Source organism: Pleurodeles waltl, unplaced genomic scaffold, assembly GCF_031143425.1.
Source record: "Pleurodeles waltl isolate 20211129_DDA unplaced genomic scaffold, aPleWal1.hap1.20221129 scaffold_39, whole genome shotgun sequence".
NCBI classification, from domain to species: domain Eukaryota; kingdom Metazoa; phylum Chordata; class Amphibia; order Caudata; family Salamandridae; genus Pleurodeles; species Pleurodeles waltl.
The window spans coordinates 837,678-856,679 of NW_027150097.1; the positions used below are offsets into that span (position 1 = coordinate 837,678).

The following is a 19,002-nucleotide window of genomic DNA, read 5'->3' on the forward strand; positions in this document are numbered from 1 at the left end:
GACTTGAGTACTTTATGTGTTTTATATCATCTGTGATATTGCAGCTGTTGTTTGCAGTGTCCACATTTTGCAACCAGTGTGCGTTGTACCCTCACTGCTGCTCTCTCAGAGAGGTAGGCTGAACACTACCGGTAGTATCAGACACCAGAGATGCCTCCTGTACCTGGAATAAAACTCTGCTTCTTTGTAAGAAATACAGGGGTGAAGATCTGCTGCATTCACAGTGACCCACTGACCCTTTTACAAAGGTTCCTAGCCGTGCAAAGACTCTTGGTGGTTAGTTAAGGGGCCATGCTAAATAGAGATTTCGAAGCATCAGACGAGACGTTTTCTTTGTTTCTGCATCAGCAAAAGTATATTTCTGTTTTTATGTTATTACTTGTGAAATACACATTTTAGTTGTGCTGTTGGATTTGCCATGTTTGATTTACAGTGTGAACGAATTCAAGCGATAGACAGTAGGTGGCGACTGACACTGCTTCAGGACTCCTAGGGTTGAGGATCGTGGACGTTGGTTCCATCGTGTAATGATTAGCACTCTGGACTCTGAATCCAGCAATCTGAGTTCCAATATCGGTAGGACCTGGAATGTTTGTAATAATACTTTTGTTTTAATTTATTGCAGGTCTTGAGCAGGAAACCATTTGTATCTCTGACATAACCCGTCTCTTCCTCTTTTCATTCCCCTCGTGGTTTCTGCGGTTTGGGGGCATCTATACATTATTCTATAGGCGTTGCTGGGGACACTTGATGCTACACACAGGTGTTGTCTACGTCCTGTGTCTGTGTGGACACCTCTCTACTCTGGCTACACAACTGTAAGATGCACAGTGTGGACCTGACTCCACTTGGCCTTCACACCGGATAACTTACAAGGAGAGAGAAACTTACGGAAATGTACGGTGTGAAAGAACGACTTTACCAAAGTGTTAATGTATGAAATTGCCCTTTGCTTTTTTTTTGTGAGTTGCAAATGGTAACCTTTGACTAAAGCAAGTACCCAAAAATAAACAGTTTTCAGCTGGACTCATATAACTTGCATTTGCAGTGGAAGATCTGCCTGGAGCAGTATATGAGTGTGAAAAGGTCTCTAGTTTTGTCTTGAAATACCAGAGACTTCGGCGCTCTCTAACAGTCTCCTTCGACATCACATCCTGATGCTGAACAGTATTAGCACATAAATGAATAAAAAACTGGCTGACGTGTACATGCACATGTGTGCATATGTACCACAGTGCTATAGTCTGATGACATACATGTGCCAGTCTGTGGGGTCAAAGGGCAGTCAGAAGTTACTGGGCCACAGTTGTATCAATGAGGACTGTGTACTTCCTGTGCCCTGGGGCATTCGTACTCTGGTCCCTCAAACTAGGGTGGAAGCCCCCCTTTAGTACATGACTCTCAGAATAACAAGTCAGAGAAGACATTAGTGTAACTGGGTACTCACACTTGTGAAAGGCACAAGTGCAAGTAGTGAACTGCAACCTGACCTCACAGCATACACTTTAGACATCCTTTGTAAACACACACACATATTTTCAGTCTAACTTGTTTACATTTTACAACAATAAATATGGTAATATTTGTACTTGAAATGTTTAATTTGCCTACCTTTGGCGCATATTCCTAGTACCTTATATTTTAACTTTTCTCCATTCGGCTGTATACAATTGGTATAATGTCAGAAAGGGAGAAGAATACCGAGAATTCTTAAGAATGTGTGCTTACATGCTTTTAAGAACATATGTCTGGTGTTGTGACAAAACAGCAGTGACCACTTCAGCTCAGCACTTGCTTCTTCCTCTGCTGTCCCAAAATATTGTGGAATTACTAGTCTCTGCGCCTCTGACAAGGCTGCTGACATCCAATTGATGATTTGTAGCCTTGTGGGCTGTGAGTGCTTTGGCTGTGCTGCCCCCTGGCAGTCACTCTGTGAAGATGCAGGTACCTGGGAACAACCCAGACTACTTCTGAGCTGTTTCTTCTCTGTGTGAACCAATCCAGTGTCAGGACTGGAGTCGGTGCTGTTAGTAGATAGAGAAGGAGTATAACTCGAGCCCCAGGAGGGCAGCCTGGAGCCTGTGACAGGTGCAGGGGAGTGTCGTCAAGGAAGCAGCTGGAAGATAACTGGAGAGGGGTCTGTGGGGCCATCAGTCTGGTGAGGAAACCCAGGAGTGTCCTACGGGAGGGGCGTGGCTTTGTCTGGCTCATGGGGAGGGGTTAGTAATAGTGAATGCAGGGACTGCTGCTGTCCTCCGTGTCCTGGGCTCTGTGTATGTGTAGAAGCTCTAAGGTTGTAAATAATGAGACCTGACAGGTTGTGGCATAAATGATGACTTCTGGTCATTCCTTCTCTTTTGTCAGAAGTGAGGTGTCTGTTACCCCAATTGATTGTGTACTACTGAGAAGAACAATATAACTCTCAGTGTACGGAATGCAGTGTGACCTTGGGAGACACCTCACATACACTAAGCTGTATAAAAAGTTCACAGTTCCCATATGGTCTAGCGGTTAGGATTCCTGGTTTTCACCCAGGAGGCCTGGGTTCGACTCCCGGTATGGGAAATCCATATTTTTTTTTTTCACTACTCAGACATTTTAATCTTTCTCAGTTTTTTTCTATAAACCTAAATGCACCTAAAGTCTTAATAAATGTCACTTGCTTTGTCTTCTGCTTCCATCTAATGCCGTCAGAGGTTTACACCGACCCCCAAATCTACAGCCCTCTCTCCCCAGCCCTTGACCTGTACATTAATACTATGAAGGGTTATTCTTTGTTTTTCTTTTATTGCACAACAAAAAGTACAGATTATATAAAGAGACCGGGGCACAGAGAAGAAGGCAGCAATTGACTGTGGTCCCACCATGAGAAATTCGCATTTTATTACCTGCCCCGTCCATACTGTGGGTTCATCATTTGTTTTATGACATGATTCCCCTGCTGTGTTGTTTCTAGTATAAGACTTGAGTACTTTATGTGTTTTATATCATCTGTGATATTGCAGCTGTTGTTTGCAGTGTCCACATTTTGCAACCAGTGTGCTTTGTACCCTCACTGCTGCTCTCTCAGAGAGGGTAGGCTGAACACTACCAGTAGTATCAGACACCAGAGATGCCTCCTGTACCTGGAATAAAACTCTGCTTCTTTGTAAGAAATACAGGGGTGAAGATCTGCTGCATTCACAGTGACCCACTGACCCTTTTACAAAGGTTTCCAGCCGTGCAAAGTCTCTTGGTGGTTAGTTAAGGGGCCATGCTAAATGGAGATTTTGAAGCATCAGACGAGACGTTTTCTTTGTTTCTGCATCAGCAAAAGTATATTTCTGTTTTTATGTTATTACTTGTGAAATACACATTTTAGTTGTGCTGTTGGATTTGTCATGTTTGATTTACAGTGTGAACGAATTCAAGCGATAGACAGTAGGTGGCGACTGACACTGCTTCAGGACTCCTAGGGTTGAGGATCGTGGACGTTGGTTCCACCGTGTAATGATTAGCACTCTGGACTCTGAATCCAGCAATCTGAGTTCCAATATCGGTAGGACCTGGAATGTTTGTAATAATACTTTTGTTTTAATTTATTGCAGGTCTTGAGCAGGACACCATTTGTATCTCTGACATAACCCGTCTCTTCCTCTTTTCATTCCCCTCGTGGTTTCTGTGGTTTGGGGGCATCTATACATTATACTATAGGCGTTGCTGGGGACACTTGATGCTACACACAGGTGTTGTCTACGTCCTGTGTCTGTGTGGACACCTCTCTACTCTGGCTACACAACTGTAAGATGCACAGTGTGGACCTGACTCCACTTGGCCTTCACACCGGATAACTTACAAGGAAAGAGAAACTTACGGAAATGTACGGTGTGAAAGAACGACTTTACCAAAGTGTTAATGTATGAAATTGCCCTTTGCTTTTTTTTTGTGAGTTGCAAATGGTAACCTTTGACTAAAGCAAGTACCCAAAAATAAACAGTTTTCAGCTGGACTCATATAACTTGCATTTGCAGTGGAAGATCTGCCTGGAGCAGTATATGAGTGTGAAAAGGTCTCTAGTTTTGTCTTGAAATACCAGAGACTTCGGCGCTCTCCACCAGTCTCTTTCGACATCACATCCTGATGCTGAACAGAATTAGCACATAAATGAATAAAAAACTGGCTGACGTGTACATGCACATATGTGCATATGTACCACAGTGCTATAGTCTGATGTCATATATGTGCCAGTCTGTGGGGTCAAAGGGCAGTCAGAAGTTACTGGGCCACAGTTGTATCAATGAGGACTGTGTACTTCCTGTGCCCTGGGGCATTCGTACTCTGGTCCCTCAAACTAGGGTGGAAGCCCCCCTTTAGCACATGACTCTCAGAATAACAAGTCAGAGCAGACATTAGTGTAACTGGGTACTCACGCTTGTGAAAGGCACAAGTGCAAGTAGTGAACTGCAACCTGACCTCACAGCATACACTTTAGACATCCTTTGTAAACACACACACATATTTTCAGTCTAACTTGTTTACATTTTACATCAATAAATATGGTAATATTTGTACTTGAAATGTTTAATTTGCCTACCTTTGGCGCATATTCCTAGTACCTTATATTTTAACTTTTCTCCATTCGGGTGTATACAATTGGTATAATGTCAGAAAGGGAGAAGACGACCGAGAATTCCTAAGAATGTGTGCTTACATGCTTTTAAGAACATATGTCTGGTGTTGTGACAAAACAGCAGTGACCACTTCAGCTCAGCACTTGCTTCTTCCTCTGCTGTCCCAAAATATTGTGGAATTACTAGTCTCTGCGCCTCTGACAAGGCTGCTGACATCGAATTGATGATTTGTAGCCTTGTGGGCTGTGAGTGCTTTGGCTGTGCTGCCCCCTGGCGGACACTCTGTGAAGATGCAGGTACCTGGGAACAACCCAGACTGCTTCTGAGCTGTTTCTTCTCTGTGTGAACCAATCCAGTGTCAGGACTGGAGTCGGTGCTGTTAGTAGATAGAGAAGGAGTATAACTCGAGCCCCAGGAGGGCAGCCTGGAGCCTATGACAGGTGCAGGGGAGTGTCGTCAAGGAAGCAGCTGGAAGATAACTGGAGAGGGGTCTGTGGGGCCATCAGTCTGGTGAGGAAACCCAGGAGTGTCCTACGGGAGGGGCGTGGCTTTGTCTGGCTCATGGGGAGGGGTTAGTAATAGTGAATGCAGGGACTGCTGCTGTCCTCCGTGTCCTGGGCTCTGTGTATGTGTAGAAGCTCTAAGGTTGTAAATAATGAGACCTGACAGGTTGTGGCATAAATGATGACTTCTGGTCATTCCTTCTCTTTTGTCAGAAGTGAGGTGTCTGTTACCCCAATTGATTGTGTACTACTGAGAAGAACAATATAACTCTCAGTGTACGGAATGCAGTGTGACCTTGGGAGACACCTCACATACACTAAGCTGTATAAAAAGTTCACAGTTCCCATATTGTCTAGCGGTTAGGATTCCTGGTTTTCACCCAGGAGGCCTGGGTTCGACTCCCGGTATGGGAAATCCATATTTTTTTTTTTCACTACTCAGACATTTTAATCTTTCTCAGTTTTTTTCTATAAACCTAAATGCACCTAAAGTCTTAATAAATGTCACTTGCTTTGTCTTCTGCTTCCATCTAATGCCGTCAGAGGTTTACACCGACCCCCAAATCTACAGCCCTCTCTCCCCAGCCCTTGACCTGTACATTAATACTATGAAGGGTTATTCTTTGTTTTTCTTTTATTGCACAACAAAAAGTACAGATTATATAAAGAGACCGGGGCACAGAGAAGAAGGCAGCAATTGACTGTGGTCCCACCATGGGAAATTCGCATTTTATTACCTGCCCCGTCCATACTGTGGGTTCATCATTTGTTTTATGACATGATTCCCCTGCTGTGTTGTTTCTAGTATAAGACTTGAGTACTTTATGTGTTTTATATCATCTGTGATATTGCAGCTGTTGTTTGCAGTGTCCACATTTTGCAACCAGTGTGCTTTGTACCCTCACTGCTGCTCTCTCAGAGAGGGTAGGCTGAACACTACCAGTAGTATCAGACACCAGAGATGCCTCCTGTACCTGGAATAAAACTCTGCTTCTTTGTAAGAAATACAGGGGTGAAGATCTGCTGCATTCACAGTGACCCACTGACCCTTTTACAAAGGTTTCCAGCAGTGCAAAGACTCTTGGTGGTTAGTTAAGGGGCCATGCTAAATGGAGATTTTGAAGCATCAGACGAGACGTTTTCTTTGTTTCTGCATCAGCAAAAGTATATTTCTGTTTTTATGTTATTACTTGTGAAATACACATTTTAGTTGTGCTGTTGGATTTGTCATGTTTGATTTACAGTGTGAACGAATTCAAGCGATAGACAGTAGGTGGCGACTGACACTGCTTCAGGACTCCTAGGGTTGAGGATCGTGGACGTTGGTTCCACCGTGTAATGATTAGCACTCTGGACTCTGAATCCAGCAATCTGAGTTCCAATATCGGTAGGACCTGGAATGTTTGTAATAATACTTTTGTTTTAATTTATTGCAGGTCTTGAGCAGGACACCATTTGTATCTCTGACATAACCCGTCTCTTCCTCTTTTCATTCCCCTCGTGGTTTCTGTGGTTTGGGGGCATCTATACATTATACTATAGGCGTTGCTGGGGACACTTGATGCTACACACAGGTGTTGTCTACGTCCTGTGTCTGTGTGGACACCTCTCTACTCTGGCTACACAACTGTAAGATGCACAGTGTGGACCTGACTCCACTTGGCCTTCACACCGGATAACTTACAAGGAAAGAGAAACTTACGGAAATGTACGGTGTGAAAGAACGACTTTACCAAAGTGTTAATGTATGAAATTGCCCTTTGCTTTTTTTTTGTGAGTTGCAAATGGTAACCTTTGACTAAAGCAAGTACCCAAAAATAAACAGTTTTCAGCTGGACTCATATAACTTGCATTTGCAGTGGAAGATCTGCCTGGAGCAGTATATGAGTGTGAAAAGGTCTCTAGTTTTGTCTTGAAATACCAGAGACTTCGGCGCTCTCCACCAGTCTCTTTCGACATCACATCCTGATGCTGAACAGAATTAGCACATAAATGAATAAAAAACTGGCTGACGTGTACATGCACATATGTGCATATGTACCACAGTGCTATAGTCTGATGTCATATATGTGCCAGTCTGTGGGGTCAAAGGGCAGTCAGAAGTTACTGGGCCACAGTTGTAGCAATGAGGACTGTGTACTTCCTGTGCCCTGGGGCATTCGTACTCTGGTCCCTCAAACTAGGGTGGAAGCCCCCCTTTAGCACATGACTCTCAGAATAACAAGTCAGAGCAGACATTAGTGTAACTGGGTACTCACGCTTGTGAAAGGCACAAGTGCAAGTAGTGAACTGCAACCTGACCTCACAGCATACACTTTAGACATCCTTTGTAAACACACACACATATTTTCAGTCTAACTTGTTTACATTTTACATCAATAAATATGGTAATATTTGTACTTGAAATGTTTAATTTGCCTACCTTTGGCGCATATTCCTAGTACCTTATATTTTAACTTTTCTCCATTCGGGTGTATACAATTGGTATAATGTCAGAAAGGGAGAAGACGACCGAGAATTCCTAAGAATGTGTGCTTACATGCTTTTAAGAACATATGTCTGGTGTTGTGACAAAACAGCAGTGACCACTTCAGCTCAGCACTTGCTTCTTCCTCTGCTGTCCCAAAATATTGTGGAATTACTAGTCTCTGCGCCTCTGACAAGGCTGCTGACATCGAATTGATGATTTGTAGCCTTGTGGGCTGTGAGTGCTTTGGCTGTGCTGCCCCCTGGCGGACACTCTGTGAAGATGCAGGTACCTGGGAACAACCCAGACTGCTTCTGAGCTGTTTCTTCTCTGTGTGAACCAATCCAGTGTCAGGACTGGAGTCGGTGCTGTTAGTAGATAGAGAAGGAGTATAACTCGAGCCCCAGGAGGGCAGCCTGGAGCCTATGACAGGTGCAGGGGAGTGTCGTCAAGGAAGCAGCTGGAAGATAACTGGAGAGGGGTCTGTGGGGCCATCAGTCTGGTGAGGAAACCCAGGAGTGTCCTACGGGAGGGGCGTGGCTTTGTCTGGCTCAAGGGGAGGGGTTAGTAATAGTGAATGCAGGGACTGCTGCTGTCCTCCGTGTCCTGGGCTCTGTGTATGTGTAGAAGCTCTAAGGTTGTAAATAATGAGACCTGACAGGTTGTGGCATAAATGATGACTTCTGGTCATTCCTTCTCTTTTGTCAGAAGTGAGGTGTCTGTTACCCCAATTGATTGAGTACTACTGAGAAGAACAATATAACTCTCAGTGTACGGAAAGCACTGTGACCTTGGGAGACACCTCACATACACTAAGCTGTATAAAAAGTTCACAGTTCCCATATGGTCTAGAGGTTAGGATTCCTGGTTTTCACCCAGGAGGCCTGGGTTCGACTCCCGGTATGGGAAATCCATATATTTTTTTTTCACTACTCAGACATTTTAATCTTTCTCAGTTTTTTTCTATAAACCTAAATGCACCTAAAGTCTTAATAAATGTCACTTGCTTTGTCTTCTGCTTCCATCTAATGCCGTCAGAGGTTTACACCGACCCACAAATCTACAGCCCTCTCTCCCCAGCCCTTGACCTGTACATTAATACTATGAAGGGTTATTCCTTGTTTTTCTTTTATTGCACAACAAAAAGTACAGATTATATAAAGAGACCGGGGCACAGAGAAGAAGGCAGCAATTGACTGTGGTCCCACCATGGGAAATTCGCATTTTATTACCTGCCCCGTCCATTCTGTGGGTTCATCATTTGTTTTATGACATGATTCCCCTGCTGTGTTGTTTCTAGTATAAGACTTGAGTACTTTATGTGTTTTATATCATCTGTGATATTGCAGCTGTTGTTTGCAGTGTCCACATTTTGCAACCAGTGTGCTTTGTACCCTCACTGCTGCTCTCTCAGAGAGGGTAGGCTGAACACTACCAGTAGTATCAGACACCAGAGATGCCTCTTGTACCTGGAATAAAACTCTGCTTCTTTGTAAGAAATACAGGGGTGAAGATCTGCTGCATTCACAGTGACCCACTGACCCTTTTACAAAGGTTCCCAGCCGTGCAAAGACTCTTGGTGGTTAGTTAAGGGGCCATGCTAAATGGAGATTTTGAAGCATCAGACGAGACGTTTTCTTTGTTTCTGCATCAGCAAAAGTATATTTCTGTTTTTATGTTATTACTTGTGAAATACACATTTTAGTTGTGCTGTTGGATTTGTCATGTTTGATTTACAGTGTGAACGAATTCAAGCGATAGACAGTAGGTGGCGACTGACACTGCTTCAGGACTCCTAGGGTTGAGGATCGTGGACGTTGGTTCCACCGTGTAATGATTAGCACTCTGGACTCTGAATCCAGCAATCTGAGTTCCAATATCGGTAGGACCTGGAATGTTTGTAATAATACTTTTGTTTTAATTTATTGCAGGTCTTGAGCAGGACACCATTTGTATCTCTGACATAACCCGTCTCTTCCTCTTTTCATTCCCCTCGTGGTTTCTGTGGTTTGGGGGCATCTATACATTATACTATAGGCGTTGCTGGGGACACTTGATGCTACACACAGGTGTTGTCTACGTCCTGTGTCTGTGTGGACACCTCTCTACTCTGGCTACACAACTGTAAGATGCACAGTGTGGACCTGACTCCACTTGGCCTTCACACCGGATAACTTACAAGGAAAGAGAAACTTACGGAAATGTACGGTGTGAAAGAACGACTTTACCAAAGTGTTAATGTATGAAATTGCCCTTTGCTTTTTTTTTGTGAGTTGCAAATGGTAACCTTTGACTAAAGCAAGTACCCAAAAATAAACAGTTTTCAGCTGGACTCATATAACTTGCATTTGCAGTGGAAGATCTGCCTGGAGCAGTATATGAGTGTGAAAAGGTCTCTAGTTTTGTCTTGAAATACCAGAGACTTCGGCGCTCTCCACCAGTCTCATCCGACATCACATCCTGATGCTGAACAGAATTAGCACATAAATGAATAAAAAACTGGCTGACGTGTACATGCACATATGTGCATATGTACCACAGTGCTATAGTCTGATGTCATATATGTACCAGTCTGTGGGGTCAAAGGGCAGTCAGAAGTTACTGGGCCACAGTTGTATCAATGAGGACTGTGTACTTCCTGTGCCCTGGGGCATTCGTACTCTGGTCCCTCAAACTAGGGTGGAAGCCCCCCTTTAGCACATGACTCTCAGAATAACAAGTCAGAGCAGACATTAGTGTAACTGGGTACTCACGCTTGTGAAAGGCACAAGTGCAAGTAGTGAACTGCAACCTGACCTCACAGCATACACTTTAGACATCCTTTGTAAACACACACACATATTTTCAGTCTAACTTGTTTACATTTTACATCAATAAATATGGTAATATTTGTACTTGAAATGTTTAATTTGCCTACCTTTGGCGCATATTCCTAGTACCTTATATTTTAACTTTTCTCCATTCGGGTGTATACAATTGGTATAATGTCAGAAAGGGAGAAGACGACCGAGAATTCCTAAGAATGTGTGCTTACATGCTTTTAAGAACATATGTCTGGTGTTGTGACAAAACAGCAGTGACCACTTCAGCTCAGCACTTGCTTCTTCCTCTGCTGTCCCAAAATATTGTGGAATTACTAGTCTCTGCGCCTCTGACAAGGCTGCTGACATCGAATTGATGATTTGTAGCCTTGTGGGCTGTGAGTGCTTTGGCTGTGCTGCCCCCTGGCGGTCACTCTGTGAAGATGCAGGTACCTGGGAACAACCCAGACTGCTTCTGAGCTGTTTCTTCTCTGTGTGAACCAATCCAGTGTCAGGACTGGAGTCGGTGCTGTTAGTAGATAGAGAAGGAGTATAACTCGAGCCCCAGGAGGGCAGCCTGGAGCCTATGACAGGTGCAGGGGAGTGTCGTCAAGGAAGCAGCTGGAAGATAACTGGAGAGGGGTCTGTGGGGCCATCAGTCTGGTGAGGAAACCCAGGAGTGTCCTACGGGAGGGGCGTGGCTTTGTCTGGCTCAAGGGGAGGGGTTAGTAATAGTGAATGCAGGGACTGCTGCTGTCCTCCGTGTCCTGGGCTCTGTGTATGTGTAGAAGCTCTAAGGTTGTAAATAATGAGACCTGACAGGTTGTGGCATAAATGATGACTTCTGGTCATTCCTTCTCTTTTGTCAGAAGTGAGGTGTCTGTTACCCCAATTGATTGTGTACTACTGAGAAGAACAATATAACTCTCAGTGTACGGAATGCAGTGTGACCTTGGGAGACACCTCACATACACTAAGCTGTATAAAAAGTTCACAGTTCCCATATGGTCTAGCGGTTAGGATTCCTGGTTTTCACCCAGGCGGCCCGGGTTCGACTCCCGGTATGGGAAATGCATATTTTTTTTTTCACTACTCAGACATTTTAATCTTTCTCAGTTTTTTTCTATAAACCTAAATGCACCTAAAGTCTTAATAAATGTCACTTGCTTTGTCTTCTGCTTCCATCTAATGCCGTCAGAGGTTTACACCGACCCCCAAATCTACAGCCCTCTCTCCCCAGCCCTTGACCTGTACATTAATACTATGAAGGGTTATTCCTTGTTTTTCTTTTATTGCACAACAAAAAGTACAGATTATATAAAGAGACCGGGGCACAGAGAAGAAGGCAGCAATTGACTGTGGTCCCACCATGGGAAATTCGCATTTTATTACCTGCCCCGTCCATACTGTGGGTTCATCATTTGTTTTATGACATGATTCCCCTGCTGTGTTGTTTCTAGTATAAGACTTGAGTACTTTATGTGTTTTATATCATCTGTGATATTGCAGCTGTTGTTTGCAGTGTCCACATTTTGCAACCAGTGTGCGTTGTACCCTCACTGCTGCTCTCTCAGAGAGGGTAGGCTGAACACTACCGGTAGTATCAGACACCAGAGATGCCTCCTGTACCTGGAATAAAACTCTGCTTCTTTGTAAGAAATACAGGGGTGAAGATCTGCTGCATTCACAGTGACCCACTGACCCTTTTACAAAGGTTCCCAGCCGTGCAAAGACTCTTGGTGGTTAGTTAAGGGGCCATGCTAAATGGAGATTTCGAAGCATCAGACGAGACGTTTTCTTTGTTTCTGCATCAGCAAAAGTATATTTCTGTTTTTATGTTATTACTTGTGAAATACACATTTTAGTTGTGCTGTTGGATTTGTCATGTTTGATTTACAGTGTGAACGAATTCAAGCGATAGACAGTAGGTGGCGACTGACACTGCTTCAGGACTCTTAGGGTTGAGGATCGTGGACGTTGGTTCCATCGTGTAATGATTAGCACTCTGGACTCTGAATCCAGCAATCTGAGTTCCAATATCGGTAGGACCTGGAATGTTTGTAATAATACTTTTGTTTTAATTTATTGCAGGTCTTGAGCAGGAAACCATTTGTATCTCTGACATAACCCGTCTCTTCCTCTTTTCATTCCCCTCGTGGTTTCTGCGGTTTGGGGGCATCTATACATTATTCTATAGGCGTTGCTGGGGACACTTGATGCTACACACAGGTGTTGTCTACGTCCTGTGTCTGTGTGGACACCTGTCTACTCTGGCTACACAACTGTAAGATGCACAGTGTGGACCTGACTCCACTTGGCCTTCACACCGGATAACTTACAAGGAGAGAGAAACTTACGGAAATGTACGGTGTGAAAGAACGACTTTACCAAAGTGTTAATGTATGAAATTGCCCTTTGCTTTTTTTTTGTGAGTTGCAAATGGTAACCTTTGACTAAAGCAAGTACCCAAAAATAAACAGTTTTGAGCTGGACTCATATAACTTGCATTTGCAGTGGAAGATCTGCCTGGAGCAGTATATGAGTGTGAAAAGGTCTCTAGTTTTGTCTTGAAATACCAGAGACTTCGGCGCTCTCTAACAGTCTCCTTCGACATCACATCCTGATGCTGAACAGTATTAGCACATAAATGAATAAAAAACTGGCTGACGTGTACATGCACATGTGTGCATATGTACCACGGTGCTATAGTCTGATGACATACATGTGCCAGTCTGTGGGGTCAAAGGGCAGTCAGAAGTTACTGGGCCACAGTTGTATCAATGAGGACTGTGTACTTCCTGTGCCCTGGGGCATTCGTACTCTGGTCCCTCAAACTAGGGTGGAAGCCCCCCTTTAGTACATGACTCTCAGAATAACAAGTCAGAGAAGACATTAGTGTAACTGGGTACTCACACTTGTGAAAGGCACAAGTGCAAGTAGTGAACTGCAACCTGACCTCACAGCATACACTTTAGACATCCTTTGTAAACACACACACATATTTTCAGTCTAACTTGTTTACATTTTACATCAATAAATATGGTAATATTTGTACTTGAAATGTTTAATTTGCCTACCTTTGGCGCATATTCCTAGTACCTTATATTTTAACTTTTCTCCATTCGGGTGTATACAATTGGTATAATGTCAGAAAGGGAGAAGACGACCGAGAATTCCTAAGAATGTGTGCTTACATGCTTTTAAGAACATATGTCTGGTGTTGTGACAAAACAGCAGTGACCACTTCAGCTCAGCACTTGCTTCTTCCTCTGCTGTCCCAAAATATTGTGGAATTACTAGTCTCTGCGCCTCTGACAAGGCTGCTGACATCCAATTGATGATTTGTAGCCTTGTGGGCTGTGAGTGCTTTGGCTGTGCTGCCCCCTGGCAGTCACTCTGTGAAGATGCAGGTACCTGGGAACAACCCAGACTGCTTCTGAGCTGTTTCTTCTCTGTGTGAACCAATCCAGTGTCAGGACTGGAGTCGGTGCTGTTAGTAGATAGAGAAGGAGTATAACTCGAGCCCCAGGAGGGCAGCCTGGAGCCTGTGACAGGTGCAGGGGAGTGTCGTCAAGGAAGCAGCTGGAAGATAACTGGAGAGGGGTCTGTGGGGCCATCAGTCTGGTGAGGAAACCCAGGAGTGTCCTACGGGAGGGGCGTGGCTTTGTCTGGCTCAAGGGGAGGGGTTAGTAATAGTGAATGCAGGGACTGCTGCTGTCCTCCGTGTCCTGGGCTCTGTGTATGTGTAGAAGCTCTAAGGTTGTAAATAATGAGACCTGACAGGTTGTGGCAGAAATGATGACTTCTGGTCATTCCTTCTCTTTTGTCAGAAGTGAGGTGTCTGTTACCCCAATTGATTGTGTACTACTGAGAAGAACAATATAACTCTCAGTGTACGGAATGCAGTGTGACCTTGGGAGACACCTCACATACACTAAGCTGTATAAAAAGTTCACAGTTCCCATATGGTCTAGCGGTTAGGATTCCTGGTTTTCACCCAGGCGGCCCCGGTTCGACTCCCGGTATGGGAATTGCATTTTTTTTTTTTCACTACTCAGACATTTTAATCTTTCTCATTTTTTTTCTATAAACCTAAATGCACCTACAGTCTTAATAAATGTCACTTGCTTTGTCTTCTGCTTCCATCTAATGCCGTCAGAGGTTTACACCGACCCCCAAATCTACAGCCCTCTCTCCCCAGCCCTTGACCTGTACATTAATACTATGAAGGGTTATTCCTTGTTTTTCTTTTATTGCACAACAAAAAGTACAGATTATATAAAGAGACCGGGGCACAGAGAAGAAGGCAGCAATTGACTGTGGTCCCACCATGGGAAATTCGCATTTTATTACCTGCCCCGTCCATACTGTGGGTTCATCATTTGTTTTATGACATGATTCCCCTGCTGTGTTGTTTCTAGTATAAGACTTGAGTACTTTATGTGTTTTATATCATCTGTGATATTGCAGCTGTTGTTTGCAGTGTCCACATTTTGCAACCAGTGTGCGTTGTACCCTCACTGCTGCTCTCTCAGAGAGGTAGGCTGAACACTACCGGTAGTATCAGACACCAGAGATGCCTCCTGTACCTGGAATAAAACTCTGCTTCTTTGTAAGAAATACAGGGGTGAAGATCTGCTGCATTCACAGTGACCCACTGACCCTTTTACAAAGGTTCCTAGCCGTGCAAAGACTCTTGGTGGTTAGTTAAGGGGCCATGCTAAATAGAGATTTCGAAGCATCAGACGAGACGTTTTCTTTGTTTCTGCATCAGCAAAAGTATATTTCTGTTTTTATGTTATTACTTGTGAAATACACATTTTAGTTGTGCTGTTGGATTTGTCATGTTTGATTTACAGTGTGAACGAATTCAAGCGATAGACAGTAGGTGGCGACTGACACTGCTTCAGGACTCCTAGGGTTGAGGATCGTGGACGTTGGTTCCATTGTGTAATGATTAGCACTCTGGACTCTGAATCCAGCAATCTGAGTTCCAATATCGGTAGGACCTGGAATGTTTGTAATAATACTTTTGTTTTAATTTATTGCAGGTCTTGAGCAGGAAACCATTTGTATCTCTGACATAACCCGTCTCTTCCTCTTTTCATTCCCCTCGTGGTTTCTGCGGTTTGGGGGCATCTATACATTATTCTATAGGCGTTGCTGGGGACACTTGATGCTACACACAGGTGTTGTCTACGTCCTGTGTCTGTGTGGACACCTCTCTACTCTGGCTACACAACTGTAAGATGCACAGTGTGGACCTGACTCCACTTGGCCTTCACACCGGATAACTTACAAGGAGAGAGAAACTTACGGAAATGTACGGTGTGAAAGAACGACTTTACCAAAGTGTTAATGTATGAAATTGCCCTTTGCTTTTTTTTTGTGAGTTGCAAATGGTAACCTTTGACTAAAGCAAGTACCCAAAAATAAACAGTTTTCAGCTGGACTCATATAACTTGCATTTGCAGTGGAAGATCTGCCTGGAGCAGTATATGAGTGTGAAAAGGTCTCTAGTTTTGTCTTGAAATACCAGAGACTTCGGAGCTCTCTAACAGTCTCCTTCGACATCACATCCTGATGCTGAACAGTATTAGCACATAAATGAATAAAAAACTGGCTGACGTGTACATGCACATGTGTGCATATGTACCACGGTGCTATAGTCTGATGACATACATGTGCCAGTCTGTGGGGTCAAAGGGCAGTCAGAAGTTACTGGGCCACAGTTGTATCAATGAGGACTGTGTACTTCCTGTGCCCTGGGGCATTCGTACTCTGGTCCCTCAAACTAGGGTGGAAGCCCCCCTTTAGTACATGACTCTCAGAATAACAAGTCAGAGAAGACATTAGTGTAACTGGGTACTCACACTTGTGAAAGGCACAAGTGCAAGTAGTGAACTGCAACCTGACCTCACAGCATACACTTTAGACATCCTTTGTAAACACACACACATATTTTCAGTCTAACTTGTTTACATTTTACAACAATAAATATGGTAGTATTTGTACTTGAAATGTTTAATTTGCCTACCTTTGGCGCATATTCCTAGTACCTTATATTTTAACTTTTCTCCATTCGGCTGTATACAATTGGTATAATGTCAGAAAGGGAGAAGAATACCGAGAATTCTTAAGAATGTGTGCTTACATGCTTTTAAGAACATATGTCTGGTGTTGTGACAAAACAGCAGTGACCACTTCAGCTCAGCACTTGCTTCTTCCTCTGCTGTCCCAAAATATTGTGGAATTACTAGTCTCTGCGCCTCTGACAAGGCTGCTGACATCCAATTGATGATTTGTAGCCTTGTGGGCTGTGAGTGCTTTGGCTGTGCTGCCCCCTGGCAGTCACTCTGTGAAGATGCAGGTACCTGGGAACAACCCAGACTACTTCTGAGCTGTTTCTTCTCTGTGTGAACCAATCCAGTGTCAGGACTGGAGTCGGTGCTGTTAGTAGATAGAGAAGGAGTATAACTCGAGCCCCAGGAGGGCAGCCTGTGACAGGTGCAGGGGAGTGTCGTCAAGGAAGCAGCTGGAAGATAACTGGAGAGGGGTCTGTGGGGCCATCAGTCTGGTGAGGAAACCCAGGAGTGTCCTACGGGAGGGGCGTGGCTTTGTCTGGCTCAAGGGGAGGGGTTAGTAATAGTGAATGCAGGGACTGCTGCTGTCCTCCGTGTCCTGGGCTCTGTGTATGTGTAGAAGCTCTAAGGTTGTAAATAATGAGACCTGACAGGTTGTGGCATAAATGATGACTTCTGGTCATTCCTTCTCTTTTGTCAGAAGTGAGGTGTCTGTTACCCCAATTGATTGTGTACTACTGAGAAGAACAATATAACTCTCAGTGTACGGAATGCAGTGTGACCTTGGGAGACACCTCACATACACTAAGCTGTATAAAAAGTTCACAGTTCCCATAAGGTCTAGCGGTTAGGATTCCTGGTTTTCACCCAGGCGGCCTGGGTTCGACTCCCGGTATGGGAAATCCATATTTTTTTTTCTTCACTACTCAGACATTTTAATCTTTCTCAGTTTTTTTCTATAAACCTAAATGCACCTAAAGTCTTAATAAATGTCACTTGCTTTGTCTTCTGCTTCCATCTAATGCCGTCAGAGGTTTACACCGACCCCCAAATCTACAGCCCTCTCTCCCCAGCCCTTGACCTGTACATTAATACTATGAAGGGTTATTCCTTGTTTTTCTTTTATTGCACAACAAAAAGTACAGATTATATAAAGAGACCGGGGCACAGAGAAGAAGGCAGCAATTGACTGTGGTCCCATCATGGGAAATTCGCATTTTATTACCTGCCCCGTCCATACTGTGGGTTCATCATTTGTTTTATGACATGATTCCCCTGCTGTGTTGTTTCTAGTATAAGACTTGAGTACTTTATGTGTTTTATATCATCTGTGATATTGCAGCTGTTGTTTGCAGTGTCCACATTTTGCAACCAGTGTGCTTTGTACCCTCACTGCTGCTCTCTCAGAGAGGGTAGGCTGAACACTACCAGTAGTATCAGACACCAGAGATGCCTCCTGTACCTGGAATAAAACTCTGCTTCTTTGTAAGAAATACAGGGGTGAAGATCTGCTGCATTCACAGTGACCCACTGACCCTTTTACAAAGGTTCCCAGCCGTGCAAAGACTCTTGGTGGTTAGTTAAGGGGCCATGCTAAATGGAGATTTTGAAGCATCAGACAAGACGTTTTCTTTGTTTCTGCATCAGCAAAAGTATATTTCTGTTTTTATGTTATTACTTGTGAAATACACATTTTAGTTGTGCTGTTGGATTTGTCATGTTTGATTTACAGTGTGAACGAATTCAAGCGATAGACAGTAGGTGGCGACTGACACTGCTTCAGGACTCCTAGGGTTGAGGATCGTGGACGTTGGTTCCACCGTGTAATGATTAGCACTCTGGACTCTGAATCCAGCAATCTGAGTTCCAATATCGGTAGGACCTGGAATGTTTGTAATAATACTTTTGTTTTAATTTATTGCAGGTCTTGAGCAGGACACCATTTGTATCTCTGACATAACCCGTCTCTTCCTCTTTTCATTCCCCTCGTGGTTTCTGTGGTTTGGGGGCATCTATACATTATACTATAGGCGTTGCTGGGGACACTTGATGCTACACACAGGTGTTGTCTACGTCCTGTGTCTGTGTGGACACCTCTCTACTCTGGCTACACAACTGTAAGATGCACAGTGTGGACCTGACTCCACTTGGCCTTCACACCGGATAACTTACAAGGAAAGAGAAACTTACGGAAATGTACGGTGTGAAAGAACGACTTTACCAAAGTGTTAATGTATGAAATTGCCCTTTGCTTTTTTTTTGTGAGTTGCAAATGGTAACCTTTGACTAAAGCAAGTACCCAAAAATAAACAGTTTTCAGCTGGACTCATATAACTTGCATTTGCAGTGGAAGATCTGCCTGGAGCAGGATATGAGTGTGAAAAGGTCTCTAGTTTTGTCTTGAAATACCAGAGACTTCGGCGCTCTCCACCAGTCTCTTTCGACATCACATCCTGATGCTGAACAGAATTAGCACATAAATGAATAAAAAACTGGCTGACGTGTACATGCACATATGTGCATATGTACCACAGTGCT

General features: G+C 43.9%; 6 non-coding genes across 6 annotated transcripts; all 6 read left to right on the forward strand.

Moving 5' to 3' along the window:
• Positions 1 to 2,493: 2,493 nt before the first annotated feature.
• TRNAE-UUC (transfer RNA glutamic acid (anticodon UUC)) lies at positions 2,494 to 2,565 on the forward strand. Its single transcript has one exon. It is a non-coding gene; the product is annotated as a tRNA-Glu (tRNA).
• Positions 2,566 to 5,455: 2,890 nt separating this feature from the next.
• Positions 5,456 to 5,527, forward strand: TRNAE-UUC (transfer RNA glutamic acid (anticodon UUC)). The gene has a single exon. It is a non-coding gene; the product is annotated as a tRNA-Glu (tRNA).
• A 2,890-nt stretch (positions 5,528 to 8,417) lies between these two features.
• TRNAE-UUC (transfer RNA glutamic acid (anticodon UUC)) lies at positions 8,418 to 8,489 on the forward strand. The gene has a single exon. It is a non-coding gene; the product is annotated as a tRNA-Glu (tRNA).
• A 2,890-nt stretch (positions 8,490 to 11,379) lies between these two features.
• Positions 11,380 to 11,451, forward strand: TRNAE-UUC (transfer RNA glutamic acid (anticodon UUC)). The gene has a single exon. It is a non-coding gene; the product is annotated as a tRNA-Glu (tRNA).
• Positions 11,452 to 14,340: 2,889 nt separating this feature from the next.
• TRNAE-UUC (transfer RNA glutamic acid (anticodon UUC)) lies at positions 14,341 to 14,412 on the forward strand. Its single transcript has one exon. It is a non-coding gene; the product is annotated as a tRNA-Glu (tRNA).
• Positions 14,413 to 17,293: 2,881 nt separating this feature from the next.
• TRNAE-UUC (transfer RNA glutamic acid (anticodon UUC)) lies at positions 17,294 to 17,365 on the forward strand. The gene has a single exon. It is a non-coding gene; the product is annotated as a tRNA-Glu (tRNA).
• The last annotated feature ends 1,637 nt before the right edge of the window (positions 17,366 to 19,002 follow it).